Raw genomic sequence first — 14,292 nt, forward strand, 5'->3', positions numbered from 1 at the left:
ATCAGTGTTACCATTTGAACCCACTGGTCAAGAGTAGCAACACTAAACTCCGCTTACCTCATTATTGTGGTCAATAGAATGGGTAGAGCACCACCTGTGAGTTATTCTTGCCAGGGGAAGCTGAGTTCTGATCTAGCTTTTGAGAAGTTGTCCCACAAAAGGGAAGAGAGGGCTGTAATAACTGGGGAAAGAAGTGAAGTCAGGAGCAAACTTTTGTTGTTGTTGTTGTTTTAAGATGGCAGAAACAATAATGTTTTTATGTTGATAATGTTCCAGAATAAAAGGGGAAGTGTTGTGGAAGAAGGGAAAAGTCATCAAGGAGTGACGTCCTTGAACAGTCACAAAAGGATGGGATCTAGTACCCAAAGGACTTAGCCATCAACAGGAACTCGGACAATGTATCTCTAGAAATTAGTAGGAGTGAAAATACAGTTTATGCGTATGCATGCATGGTAGCTGGATATAAAAGTTGAAACAGCTTGTTCAAGAGTTTGTTCAAATGCTCTGAGAGCTTCTGTTTTCTCAGTAAAATTAGAAACGATATCATCAGCTGAATGTAAGGAAAAGGATGGAAGCACTGGAGGTATGAGGAGAGAGGAATTGGTAGGAAGGAGTGTCCGTTGTATTCCTCACTGCCCTTCACAATGTTATGCTCCAATAAACAGTGTGTCAGGGAATCACTTTGTCCTGATCTGATATGAAATATCTCCATTGGTGGGTCTGTTGCAAGATGACTTCATAAGTGATTCATATTGACTATATCAAGCATATTCATGGTCACCCTAGGCCAGAAACTGCCCCACACCATAATCACTTATGACCAGAGTGGCATAGTACAGAGATTGGGAATTGGGTAAAAAGGATAGTCTGCTGCCAAGTCCTCAGAGGACACTGTGAACTGAACAAAAACCATGGACTATCTACTTCTAACACAGAACTTGTTCTCTTTTCCTGAACACCCTGCTTCTCTCTTCAGTCTCGTTTGTATACCTTCTGTTCTCAGCACTTTCACTGTAATGAAAGTCAATTTGGGCTGTTCCAAATAAAGCATCAGCTTCAGTGACAATTACTCATTGATCCATGGCCTCTTGTCTGTGGTGTCAGTAAAATGCATGCAGTTTCTGGGCAGGTGGCTAAGTCCTGCTGGCCTCTGAGTTCATGTGGGCTGGATAATTAGGAAAAATGTTTAATGTACTAAGAATCTCAGGTAGAGCCGTGCCCAGTGCAAGCAGCTCTCATTTGGCCTGCAGGTTGGATGCTGGACTCCCAGGGTTTAGAGTGTGAACTCTTGTGGACCCCAGACCATCTACTTCCCTTTGGTTCCATTTATTTTTGCAAAAGAGAAAAGCAAACTGTGCCCTTCAATAATAAATAGCATCAACCTATGACCCTGGTTATGAAAATTCCATCGATAATAATTTCAAGAATGTATGTTTTGCCTGTTAGTCTTCCAGGTAAAAAATAAAGAATTTCCAAAGATGTTTTCAGAGATATGATAACATACTGGAAATTTCAGAAAGAAAATACATTGTGTGTGGAATTGGGACCAGGGAGATGCAGTGGCCTCGTCAAAGGAGGTTGGGGGCTGGAAGATCTGGGGTGTGATTTCATGTAATAAGTAAATGGCCTTAGTCAGTCCATGGAATTCTTGCAATGAAAGCAAAATATCTGCCAATCAGGATGAGAGCACAGACACCCCTACTGGAATTCATCAGAACCCATCGAGATAAAGTACACAATGAAGTCTTTGACATCGTCCAGCTTCCCATAAAGAAATTTGCTCTATGGCTCCTATCTAAAGTATAATCCTTTCCCTGTGATACCTCTTAGAAAGAAAGAATGGCAGGGAGGAAGGAGGAGATAGAAGGAGGGAAGGATGGAGAGATAATAAATGTGTGATGTTACGAAACCCTAAATTTATGGTAATTTTGTACAGCAGTAATTAGGAAACTCATACAGCAATCAAAGATCTCAAGACCAGCGATCTACCTCCAGAATTTCTGCAGTGCCATGGCTGGAGAAACAAAATGTGTCCCAAGCCTAGACTGGCCAAGAACATGGCCAGTCATCCCTCTGTCAAGAAAAGCAAATTGTATGCAGGTAAACCGACTGAGTGAGATGCTTGTCAGAACTACAAAGAACTTTGGGGAAGAGATGCCAAGCCATAGCTGATTAGGGGGACAGTGGAGAGACCAGGTAGGCAGGGCTACCCACTGCCACCAAAAACTACAAGGAGAGGGAGTTAACACTTTCTTAGCAGTAAGCCAGAATAAGAGGGATAGAGTGAAGAGAAATTGTTTTCATAATACCAAGGGGTTTGCATTGATAGCACTTAGGGGCAGATAATAGTAATAATAATGGCTAATCACTGCCCCTCACATGTGCTAGGCTCTGGCTAAAATCTTCGAGGGTGTTCTAGGCTTAAGTTGGCACCATCAAATCTTCACACATGCTGTAACATGAAGTCCTTCCAATCACTGAATGAAGTTAAGTGGAGGGCTGATAAGACCATCAATTTAGCTAGAGACAAATATGTCTGAAGTGAAACGAGCCTTAAGAACATGAACACAGGGGTGCCTGGATGGCTCATGGGTTAAGCCTCTGCCTTCAGCTCAGGTCATGATCTTAGGGTCCTGGGATCAAGCCCCGCAATTGGGCTCTCTGCTCCACAGGGAGCCTGCTTTCTCCTCTCTCTCTCTCTCTGCCTGCCTGTCTGCCTGCTTGTGATCTCTGTCTAATAAATAAATAAAATTAAAAAAAAAAAAAACACGGACACAGGGGTGCCTGAGTGGCTCAGTCCATTGAGCACCCAACTCTTGGTTTTGACTCAAGTCATGATCTCATGGTCCAGGGATGGAGCTCTACGTCGCTCCGTGGGGAATCTGCTTGAGATTCTGTCTCTCTCCCTCTGCCCCTCACCTCCCCCCACTCTTTCTCTTTCTCGCTCTCTCTTTCTGAAATAAATAAACCTTTAAAAAAAAAAGGAACACAGGAAACAAAAATAAAACTAATCATTCCAATTAATTGTTCAAACTGGTTTCCTTGATGGAACCACAAAAAAAGGAACCTCTGGTTTCCCAGTGTGGGCAGGAAGGCCTCATCACTGGCATCCGCTCACATCTTTGGTGACAACTGCCTGTCACCTCACTCTCACTCTTGCCACATCTACCAGCTCTGCCCTCAGTTCCACTTCAGGATTCTCCTCTGACTGATACTCTGTATAACCTTCAAAAAGCTAATTAAACCCTATATCTCAATTTCCTTGATTGGCTTAAATAGCGGTTAATTGATCAGAGGTTTCTGGAGATTAAAGAAAACTACCCATTAGTCACAAGGAAAAGGCTCAGTGATTAGTCTGATGACAGGAGGCTTTCTGAATGTAAAGCACGACTGAAGCCCCTGACAGTCTTTCTGTCAGCCCCCAACCAGCCTACTGCCTTGGCAGGACGTCCCAGGTCTGATCTGTGCTGAGGTTCCTAAGTGGGAAGCAGGTGGAACAAGGAGGGGTCCTTTGTGTGTCATTTAAAATATAGGTCTCTTTTCTTGACTCACTATTTCACCACTGAAAGGTGGCCCAAGGGAAATCCATCCTTTCCTTTCTGGCTAGTCTCTTTCTTTCTTCCTTTCTTTCTCTCTCCCTTCCTCCCTTCTCCCTTCCTCCCTTTGCTCCTTTCCTCTTCCTTTCCTTTTCCTTTCTTTTGCTACCCTCCCCATCACTCCCCTCCCCTTCTTCTTTCTTTCTTTCTCATCCCTTGTTTTCATCATTCCAGAACTTATCATATTTGTGGAGTGCTGTAGAACACACCAACTGTCACAACACAGGTTATTTTCCCCTGAAGGTCTCTGAAACTCCTATTTCCAGAGAGTTATGACAGTAGTAAGGAGAGGTTCCAGGATGAAGCCCAGAGTTTCTTGAAAAAAAAAAAAAAATTAAAACAAGAATGGGATTAGCAAGAATGTGTTCACCAGGCCTGGGTTAAGAACACAACATCATAGAAAAACCAATAGTTTCAAACTGAATAATCTGTCTCTGCTAATGTCTCCCTATTTATCTGATGCAAGAGAATGAACACTGATCAAGAACCTGCCCCATGCCAGGTCTTGGGCTAGAGATTGTATTGCTTTATTTTATATAAGCTTACTTATTTCTTCCACTTAGCTCTCACTGAGCTTCTCAGGGAGTCCATGATGTCAGTGCCATTATCTCTGCTTTGCATTTGTGAGACTGTGGTTGGGACAAGTTGTCACATTTCTGACAAAGAGGAGGTTTTGACACCCTATCTATGTGTGCTAGAGTTCGGCCCTTTCCGTAATATCAGATGACCTCTAGAATATCGTGTTAAGTTGGTATCAGAATTTCCTGTGGCTGCAGAGAAGAGGGTACTTCCTTCCCCAGGGCAGGCACCGAGGGAGAAAGATAAATAATTCTCATAAATCTCAAGTGATTCTCAGAACAAGCCTAAGATGATAAATCTATCACTCCCTAATTTTAGACAGAAGGAAGCTGAGTCTCAGAGAAGTTTGGTTTATTTGCAGGTACAGTTCATATGAGCTAATGCTGAGTGTTTGTCATACCCTAAACCTGGTTTTCTTGCTTTTGGTTGTACATACTCTTCACCCATTGAACAGCAACAACACCCACCTCCATGTGGCTCTATTCCTTCATCCTTTAGGACTGAATAATCCAGCATCCATTCCTTGTTTCTGTCTGGGTTTCCTTGTGTCCAGCTGCACTGTTGCAACATTGCAAAAGAGTGAAGCATGGTATTCTTAGTCCTGTGACATGGTCACTGGATTCAGGCAGCCCAACATCCAAACTTCATCCTAAATCAAGGAAGGCTCATGGGCTTTTCTTTTTTCCGTAGGACAAGGCATAAGATTTATCTGTCAATACTGGTCTTTTTACGGCTGCAATGCATCCTGACACCATCACTTCCAACCATGCTCATCCATGGCCTACCCTCTAAGTCTCCAGGCTCTTCTTCAGAAATTTCCTGCCCAATCTCCCTATTATTTTCTGTTTTTTTCTCCTCTGGCACTCAATGCCTGTTATGCACCCATTATCTATCTCTCCTCACTTTTTCCTTCCTACCACAAACTTAATTTTGGTAGGAGCAGTAGTGTGTCCATAAGGGGGAAAAAAAACCAAACAAACAAAATGTCAGTCCCCAGCCTTCCCAGCTGGTAGAGGTACACATTTGATTTGTTGTGATCAGTGAGACAAGAGCTGTTGTCTCCTACTGATTTCCAGGAAAACTCCCCCTACCCAACACAAAGAACTCCTCTTTTCCTCATTATCTCCTTCCTTCTACCTAGTGCATGGCATCACTGTCTGGGTCAGATCAGTCATCTCACCACCCCAAGGATAAGAACTATGTGCCACACAAGCTAGAAAGGAAATCTAGAAGAACCTGGGTCCTTCATGATTTCACAGAGCAAGTGCACACGCTCTGGACTGCTTAAGAAACAAGTTTGACTTATCTTCAGAGTAGAAGAAGAGAGAATAAATACAAGAAATTATATGGCTTTGTGGCTCCCACATTAAAGTGCTTGAAACCTTCACACTCAAAGATTTCTGTCTTCTAATTCTATTTTGCTGCCATGATATCACTTAAATTATAGATGAGGAAGATTTTAAATTGGCTTTGCACATTACTAAATTACCTCAAATTATTTGATCTGTCTTTGTGATGACTTTGTCATCTGTCAACTCTGCTAGGCTGAAGCACATTTCCCAGGATTCCCTTTCCTATGTGTTTCCTAGGGTCAGCCACAAAAAAGATTCTTGGGATATTCTGGAGGGCAACAGAGAGACAGCCACCATTTTGTTGCTCATGTTCATTTTTATCGACCACCTGACTTCCTCATTGGCATGAAGCAGCTGCTGGGTCTGCAATTTGTCTAACTTCCCTCGGATTCCTCTTTCAGCTTCCCTGAGTCCTAGATCAGGCATATGTTTTGTTCTGAAATGAATGGCCCTGGTTTCTGCAGAACACTCTTCTTGAAACCCAGGTCAGAAGCAACAAGAACAGACAAGGTTTTCAGTCAATCTCTGTGGAGTTCTATGTCATGCTTGTGGGTCCTAGCCTAGCTCATTCATGATCTTCCCCTTGTGAACATGTTCCCTGTAAACTCCAAGTTCCAGATCAGATGCAGAGACAAACTTATAGGCACCAGCTATACAACTGCATACAAAACTCTCTCTCATTCTCAAACTCTCTCTCTACATATATGTGTATACATATATATGTATATATATATGTGTGTGTGTGTGTGTGTGTATGCATGTGCATACACATATGTATATATACAAGCAGGTGGCAAAGCTAGATTCAAGTCTGAGAAGTTGGATTCTAGTGACTACACTTCACTACTTGAAATCAGTCTTATAAGGTTAACTGACAGAGTTCGTCATATTGAGGGTCATGTCTAACAGTCTTTTCTTGAAAGGACAGCAGACTTCACAAGTCAAGCACAATATATAGGAGGCAGATTACAAAATCTCATGTACATTAAGTCCTCTCTATGTCCTAAGAACTTTGCTGATTAATGTAGCAAATAAAAATAATTATAACATATTTGCTATTCTCAAGAGTTTATAATCTAGTGGAGGAAAGTTGATTTGGTACCTGCTGAAATTATATGTTCTTAATCTGGCCAGTCCCAACATACTGGATCTCTAATCCTCTATCACTGTGTACACAAAGGCACAAATGCTTTTGCCTTGAATCCTCTTTCATTCGTGTCTCCTGCTTTATTCCTGTGTTTACCTGGTTCAAGATATTCTGCTTCAGTTTTTATCTCTGACTCCAGGAACAGTGGGTTTGGCAAATCTGCAATGACCCTGGGCAGTCTCCCTTGGGACTAGTTTTGCTCCTAATCTCCAGACCCATTTGCCCTGGCTGGTCTGTGTAACCAATTACTGTGTTCATGCACTCACTCTTGTGACTCAGTGAAGAGGAGTTGTTCCCTCAATCTCCACCTTGACCAGAGAGCTTTGAATTTGTGAATAGTACCAGGGAACAAAACAAGGAAGTAGTGGGTAGAATAGGTAAAGTCCAGTTCAGACTGACTTCAATGAGCCAACTTCCAGGTTCCACATTTGAACACCCTGTCTTGAGTCAATTATGAAGTGAGGTTGTGGACTACAAACAAAACCAAGAGTAGATGATCATAATGGGAGTAAGTGACAAAACTAAGATCTGGCTTCAATGCTTAGGACATAGTCAAGAAGAGATAAGTCAAAGGAGATGCCAGCTCTACAAGTTCATCATATATATACAGATACATATATAAAATAAAAACTCCAAACTAGATGAAAGAAGAAAAAGACAAAGCACAGAGAAAGAGAGAAGTAAAAGAGAAGGACTCAACATCATATAGATACAGATACATATATAAAATAAAAACTCCAAACTAGATGAAAGAAGAAAAAGACAAAGCACAGAGAAAGAGAGAAGTAAAAGAGAAGGACTCAACATAAAGCACGTCATTCTAATAGACCATCTTATTACCTCTTGACCACTTTTAAAGGATCAGACACACACCTCCAACTTAGAGGGACTGTCATCTTTTTTTTTTTTTAAGATTTTTATTTGTTTTTTCAACAGAGAGAGATCACAAGTAGGCAGAGAGACAGGCAGAGAGAGAGAGGGAAGCAGGCTCCCTGCTCAGCAGAGAGCCCAATGTGGGGCTTGATCCCAGGACCCTGAGATCATGACCTGAGCCAAAGGCAGAGGCTTAACTAACTGACCACCCAGGTGCCCCAGGGGATTGTCATCTTAAACAGTCCATCATGTCTCCAATATTTTGTTTGTACAGTCTCTTTTAGACTCTGTGGGCTGTGGTTGGTGGGATGGGGAACAACAATCCCTATCCATGGGTCAGTCAGCATGTGGAAGCTGAAAGGCCACTTGGAATTCCAGCCACAAGGACATGGTAGGGGATTCAAGGGGAGAGTGTAGTTGAATTTTGGTATAACCTGTCCTTAGAAACGTTTCCTCCACCCCCATTTTTAAGTTTGTTAATTCCATCGCATTGTTCAGCATTCCATTTCTTTGAGAAAGAATTCATGTCACCAGAGAGAGCAGTGTGGTCAGGGAGGGAACGTGCTGACCAGGAGTCAGGAACATGGATCCTACTTGCTTCTCTCATGTTTCACCCCTGATTCCCAGCGTGACCTTGGGTAAACCACTTAAATTATCTGAGCTTACTATTTTTCCCTCTACAAAGAAAAGAAAACGTAGCCTCTGTTATGAGCAGCATGAAGGAAATGGAGAAATGTTATAAAGGACTTCAGGTGTAGTAGGGAAGGAAAATACTGTGAGGAATAAACTTTCCATGTACACACACTAAATGTAATTTATAGTTAAGCCCAAGAAAGCCAGGTGAAGGTCCCCTTGATCTTATACGTAAAGGTACAGACCAGAATATTCTTGACCCAATTCCAGGATCTCTTTCATTTCTAGATTTAAGTTTTAGCCAAGATGTGATTGAAGTGTGTTTTGACTCAGCCTTGTGTAATAACCCAATCACAGAAACAAGAGAACTGAAATCTCTCCTTCCTTACTTGGGAGTTAAGAAATGTAGAGGTCAGGTTGCACCATTAGATCTGAGTTTCCCTCAGCAGAAGGGAAGACGCCTACTGTTTCATCTTCCCATGTTCATTCTGTAAAGAGGTATTTGCTTACTCCCATAGTATAACAAATGGGCCATGAGAGAGAGTATGGTATAGATGCTTTGAGTCCTCAAATCATGGCCCATGATCCAGTTGCAAAAGTATCATCTGGGAAGTGGTAGAAATGCAGAATCATGGGCCCTGCATTAGGTCTGCTAAACCAGAATGTGTATCTTTAATAAGATCTCTAAGATTCTAAGCCTATATATATTATTTTTAATTAAATTCTTTTAAATTAAATTTAATTTTTTTTTATTTTTTCAATTTATTTATTTTCAGAAAAACAGTATTCATTATTTTTCACCACACCCAGTGCTCCATGCAATCCGTGCCCTCTATAATACTCACCACCTGGTACCCCAACCTCCCACTTCAAAACCCTCAGTTTGTTTTTCAGAGTCCATAGTCTCTCATGATTCACCTCCCCTTCCAATTTACCCCAACTCCCTTCTCCTCTCTAACACCCCTTGTCCTCCATGATATTTGTTATGCTCCACAAATAAGTGAAACCATTTGGTAATTGACTCTCTGCTTGACTGATTTCACTCAACATAATCTCTTCCAGTCCCGTCCATGTTGCTACAAAATTTGGGTATTCATTCTTTCTGATGGAGGCATAATATTTTAAGCCAGTTCTTAAATCACCTGGAAGCTTGGAGTCAAACGAATCTCAATGTGCTATTTGGTATTGACTTGCTACATGATTTTGGGAATGTCTTCAAATTTATAATGCTGTTTGCTCATCTGAAAACTGTATATCATAATAACCTCTGCCTCTAAAGTTTGTTTTGAGAATTAAACAGAGATACAGTGATATGATACAGTGCCTAGCACAGACATAACCTCAATTAAAATTCACTGTTTTATCATCTTTATTGTTACTGTTATTATTAAAACATGGCTTCTACTCTATGTGAGACTAATCATCTAGGAGATGGAGGTACATTTGGACAAGTACACAAATATATTACAGACACTATAAGACATTTTGGTCTAGATCTTTCTCCCAGAGACCTATGGCCTTTCACCTACAAAACATCACCTCTCCCCTCTGGGCATCAGAGTCAGAGAAGACCCCAAATAACAACTACAATCTGTGGTTGTTCCCAAAGTACTCACAAAATCTCCTGCTGGATGGAAACATGAAGGAACACACCCAGAGAAGTTTTCATATTTATAGTCAGTGCTTTTTTGTTGTTTTTTCCCATTCTATGTTTGAGAGCCCATGGTTCTCACTCTCATAATGCATCCACAAGTACTTGAAGCTCACAGATATCCAACAGGAGTTTCTAAGAAGTAAATCCCAAGACAGGGCAGGGCTCAGAGTCTGTAAGAATAGCATCAAGGTAGAAACAGTCCAGAATTAGAAAATGTAGTTGAAGGTGGAGCTAGGACCAGAAAGGATGACCAGTAAGCTACCTCAGGGACAAAGAAGAGCACAAGGATTTCAGAAGGATTAGCTGGGAAAGACATTTAGAAGATAATGTATCTCTTAACATTGTTTTGGTCCTAAGTCATACTTCGTTTTGGCCTTTTAAGCTGTCTCCTTCCTCTCTACCAGATCCCTAAATTTTGGAGTATCTAGGATTCCATTTCTAAACCTCTCATCTTCTGTGGCTATGGTAATTTTTAGGTGATTTTATGCAGCCTCCTGACTTTAAATACCATAGATCAGGGAAGACTCTAAATATGCATTTCTAGCCCTGAAGACTTGGAGTCCCAGGCTCCTGTGCATAACCCCAACTCAGCATTTCTAGTGAACTATCTGATGGGATCTAAAACTTTGCTAGACCCAGAACAGAGCACACGTTTTCCCCACATCACCATGATCTTACCCAAAGCCCCTCTCCCAGAGCCTTCTTATCTCAGGGAATGGCACCAGCATTAACCCAGTTCCTAAACCCCCCAACTAGCATCAAGGCTTGAAGTTTTCCCTTTTCTCTTAACGCAAACCAGTCTGTCAGCAAGTTCTATGAGTGCTTCCTCCAAACACCCCCTCAACCCTGTCTTTTCTTATCACCTTTATCACTTAAATGTGAATCCAAGCAAGCACTGTCCAGCACCATCATGCTCCCTCATGCCCCCTCCTCATGGGTGTACCCTAAAAGTGTGTTATCCACACAGAAGCCAGAGAGAGCTTTGTAATCAGCCAATGTGATCTCCCATGCATAAAGCCATTCCTTGAGCTCTTACCTGTTCCCTGAAAGACCTTCTGGTTGTCCCCCTGCTTGTCTCCTGAACTTCACCCCAGCCACTCACTCCCTCACCTCCAAGCTTCAACCACATGCCCTTCTTGCTGTCCCTGGGACAGCACAACATGTGCATTCATATCAGGGCCTTTGTGTGTGCTGTTCCTTCCATTGCCTCCCATCTTCTGTGACTCTTCTCAGTGCCCAGGTCCCAACACAAGAACATCTCAAGAGCCTCCACCTCTAGCTACGGTGACACCCTCAGTCCCTCTTGAACACACTGATCAATGCTCTCTCTTTTTTTTTTTTTTTAAATAACACTTATCAGGACCTAACTTTATCCTCATCATTTATGTTTGGTTATATTTTTTTTTCTGTTTCTTCCCTGGAATGTAAGCTCTTTAATGGCAAAGATGAGGTCTCTCTTGTTTGCATCAATTTCTAGAATATTGTCTTGCATGTAGTAGGTACTTTCTGTACATCTGTTGACAGTTGATTTCTTTTTTAATGTGTAGGCTCAGCCAACTATATTTATGTTATCTTCTATCTTAAAGCAGATGCCTTATGTGGTGAGCTTAAGAGATAATACTTGATGGTAATTAGGAAGCACTATGGCTTCCTTAACAAGAGCTAAATGCTTTTTATGAACCATTTGATATATGAAGAAAAAGCATTTTGTTTACATTCCTTAGTTGTTCTTTTCTTTAAAACATCGTATATAAAATTTGTTTGTACAAAAAAAGGTTGTCTCCAAAAATAGATTAAAGAAAAAAACATTGTTATGTATTCATCAAAAGAAAGAAACCATGTGTTTCATCTTGCTGGGTGTTTAAGAATTATCTCTGTTCAGTAACACTGGTAAGGCCAGAGAATTGGAGTGAAAATTGTTCTTGGAATAAAAGCAGTGAACTGAAAAATATTAAACCAGGCATTCTCATTTTCCATTTCCCAGAATCAGTGTAGAGAAAGTAGCATCTGCAACAATATATACTGTACTGATGTGGGAATGGAATGTAAGCTTCCTGCAGGCAAGGACACCTGTGTATTGTCCACTACCATTTCACCCCCTGGCAGCAGCTTAAGGCTTTGGAAATAGGAAGAGTCCAGTAAATATGTGTTCAATGAATGAATTAAGGGGACCCACCTACAAAGGTTATAATTGGTGTTGCTAGCATAGAGTCATTCATTTTCCAAGACTTACTAAATACCAAGCACTTTGTTAATGGCTTGTGATCAAGAAAGAAAGAATAGAATAGTACCTCGTGATAGATAGAAAGCTTGAGGGACTCTGTAGACTTCCTGCCTTATGTAAGTTCTGCCTCTGTGTGACCTTGAGCCTCAGCTCCTTCACATAAACAAGGAGAGTACAGGACAAGGAAGCAGAAGTGGCTGCAGTGTAGTTGGCATGAATGTGAGTCTAGCCTTTCATCTAGATCTTGAATGTGTGAATTAATGGAATCCTATGTGGGTACAGAATATAAGCTATGTCCTCATTCATATAGCCTCAGAGAGTTTGTGATGTTTGATATAAGATATTGATAACTCGATATTATGATATCAAGCTCAAGGAGTAATAATAATAATAATTAGTAATAATAATAATAATTATAAACCCAACAATCAGAAGATTAAACATAGTTACCAAACCTGGATTATATAACAAATTGTTTCTTCACTAAAAAAGCCCTTACAGAGCATTTACTGTTAGAGAAATGGAGGCATTTTTACACACCATTCTTTTACCTGAATATCCTAATCTTTGAGCCTCTTTTTTCTCTTGTCTATGAAATAAAGATAATTCCTCCAACCTGAAAGAACAAAGCAATCATCATTCAAAGAAAGAATGCATGGAAAGGACAAGCCCCTCACTCATCTGCCCCATCCCTTTATTCCAAGTTCCATGACATGGCTCTTGATAAAGATCAGTGGTTTATGTATTCTTTCACTTAACAAAGTGAAAGAATATATTTATAACATATACACTGTATGGAAGGTACTTTTCTAGGGTTGGGGATGTGGAGCAAAGCAAAACAAAGAACCTCTTTCCCATCATATTGTTCACATTCTAGTGGGACAAATCAGGCAAAAGATACAGTTAATATATAATGCAATGATAAAGACTGGGAAGACAAATGAAACAGACTGAAGTGGAAGTTGGTGGAAGTATAAGCCATAACTGGGAGGCAGGAGTTCTAGCAAGGACAAGACATGTGCCAATCAGCTGACGTGAGAATAGGCTTGATGGGGTCCTGGAGCCAAGGGAAGGCCTGTTTCTGGTGGATGGAAAAGGGAAAGGAGATAACAAGAGAAGCTGAAGGATGTCCTCAGCACTACCATATATGGGGCCAGTGTTGGCAGGGATCCTGAAGTTATTTCTATATTATTCCCTGTGTAATGGAAACCAATGAAATGTCTCACTAAAGGTCAGTTCATAGATGAGAGCATGAAGTCAGAATAAGAGCTTGGGTAGATGTTGAATACCAGAGAGCATGAACTCAGGACCAAAAGCTACTGTCTAAAATAATAATAATAATAATAATTAATAATAATAATAATAATAATAATAATAAATTAGGATATACCAGGAGAGCACAGTGGGAGATTCCAAATTAATTCATGCTATACATCTGAAGAAATATTCTCATGGGGCATATATGAGGTCCAAGTCTGCAGATCCATCCAATATGGAAGACCAGGGACATGAGGTATCATAATAAGTTCAGCTGAATGCTTTGGAGATTGCTTTCAAGGCAGGTGTCAAGTGACAGGAAGTCAGAATCTGCCAAATGCTATGGGTCAAGCATTGGGCTCATGTTTCATAGACGGGATTTCATTTGAACCTCACAACAACCCCGTGGGGTTGATTGAGGTTCCAGTTCACACATCACAAATGAGGATCCTAAGTTGTGGGAGGGTACAGATTTGTCCAAGGTCAAAGGAAATCTTGGTTCCCAGAGAGGAAAGCCCACATTCTTCCTCCATCACCTGTATGTACTCATGAATCTGTGTACACTTCCTCTTTACCTCTTCCATCATTCAGGGATGAAACATGCCCAAGAGGGATTTAATGCCAATAATAACCACCCCCCAATGACAGAGGCTTCGTCAGTTTCGCCAGCTTTCATTCATTACCCTGCGCTTTCTGTGAACAAGTTCGCACCCCGGCTGCTTTCATTTCCACAAGCATGGCAAGTACAGGATGTGATAAATACCCTGAACGAGGAAACATTTAGCCTAAGCTAACTATTATCGGCAGCATCTATGACGAATGACTTAATATAACCCTGAAAAGCTCAATGTGATGACTAATTTGTGGTTAAAGGTGGTTGGAAATTTACTTTGTAAAAATTACAAAGAAGTAACCTGATTAACTTTGAAGGGGGGGGGAGAGCCAACAAAAATACACACATAATGATTTACTCTTCC

The sequence above is a fragment of the Neovison vison genome, chromosome 11 (assembly GCF_020171115.1).
Source record: "Neovison vison isolate M4711 chromosome 11, ASM_NN_V1, whole genome shotgun sequence".
Taxonomy (NCBI): Eukaryota; Metazoa; Chordata; class Mammalia; order Carnivora; family Mustelidae; genus Neogale; species Neogale vison.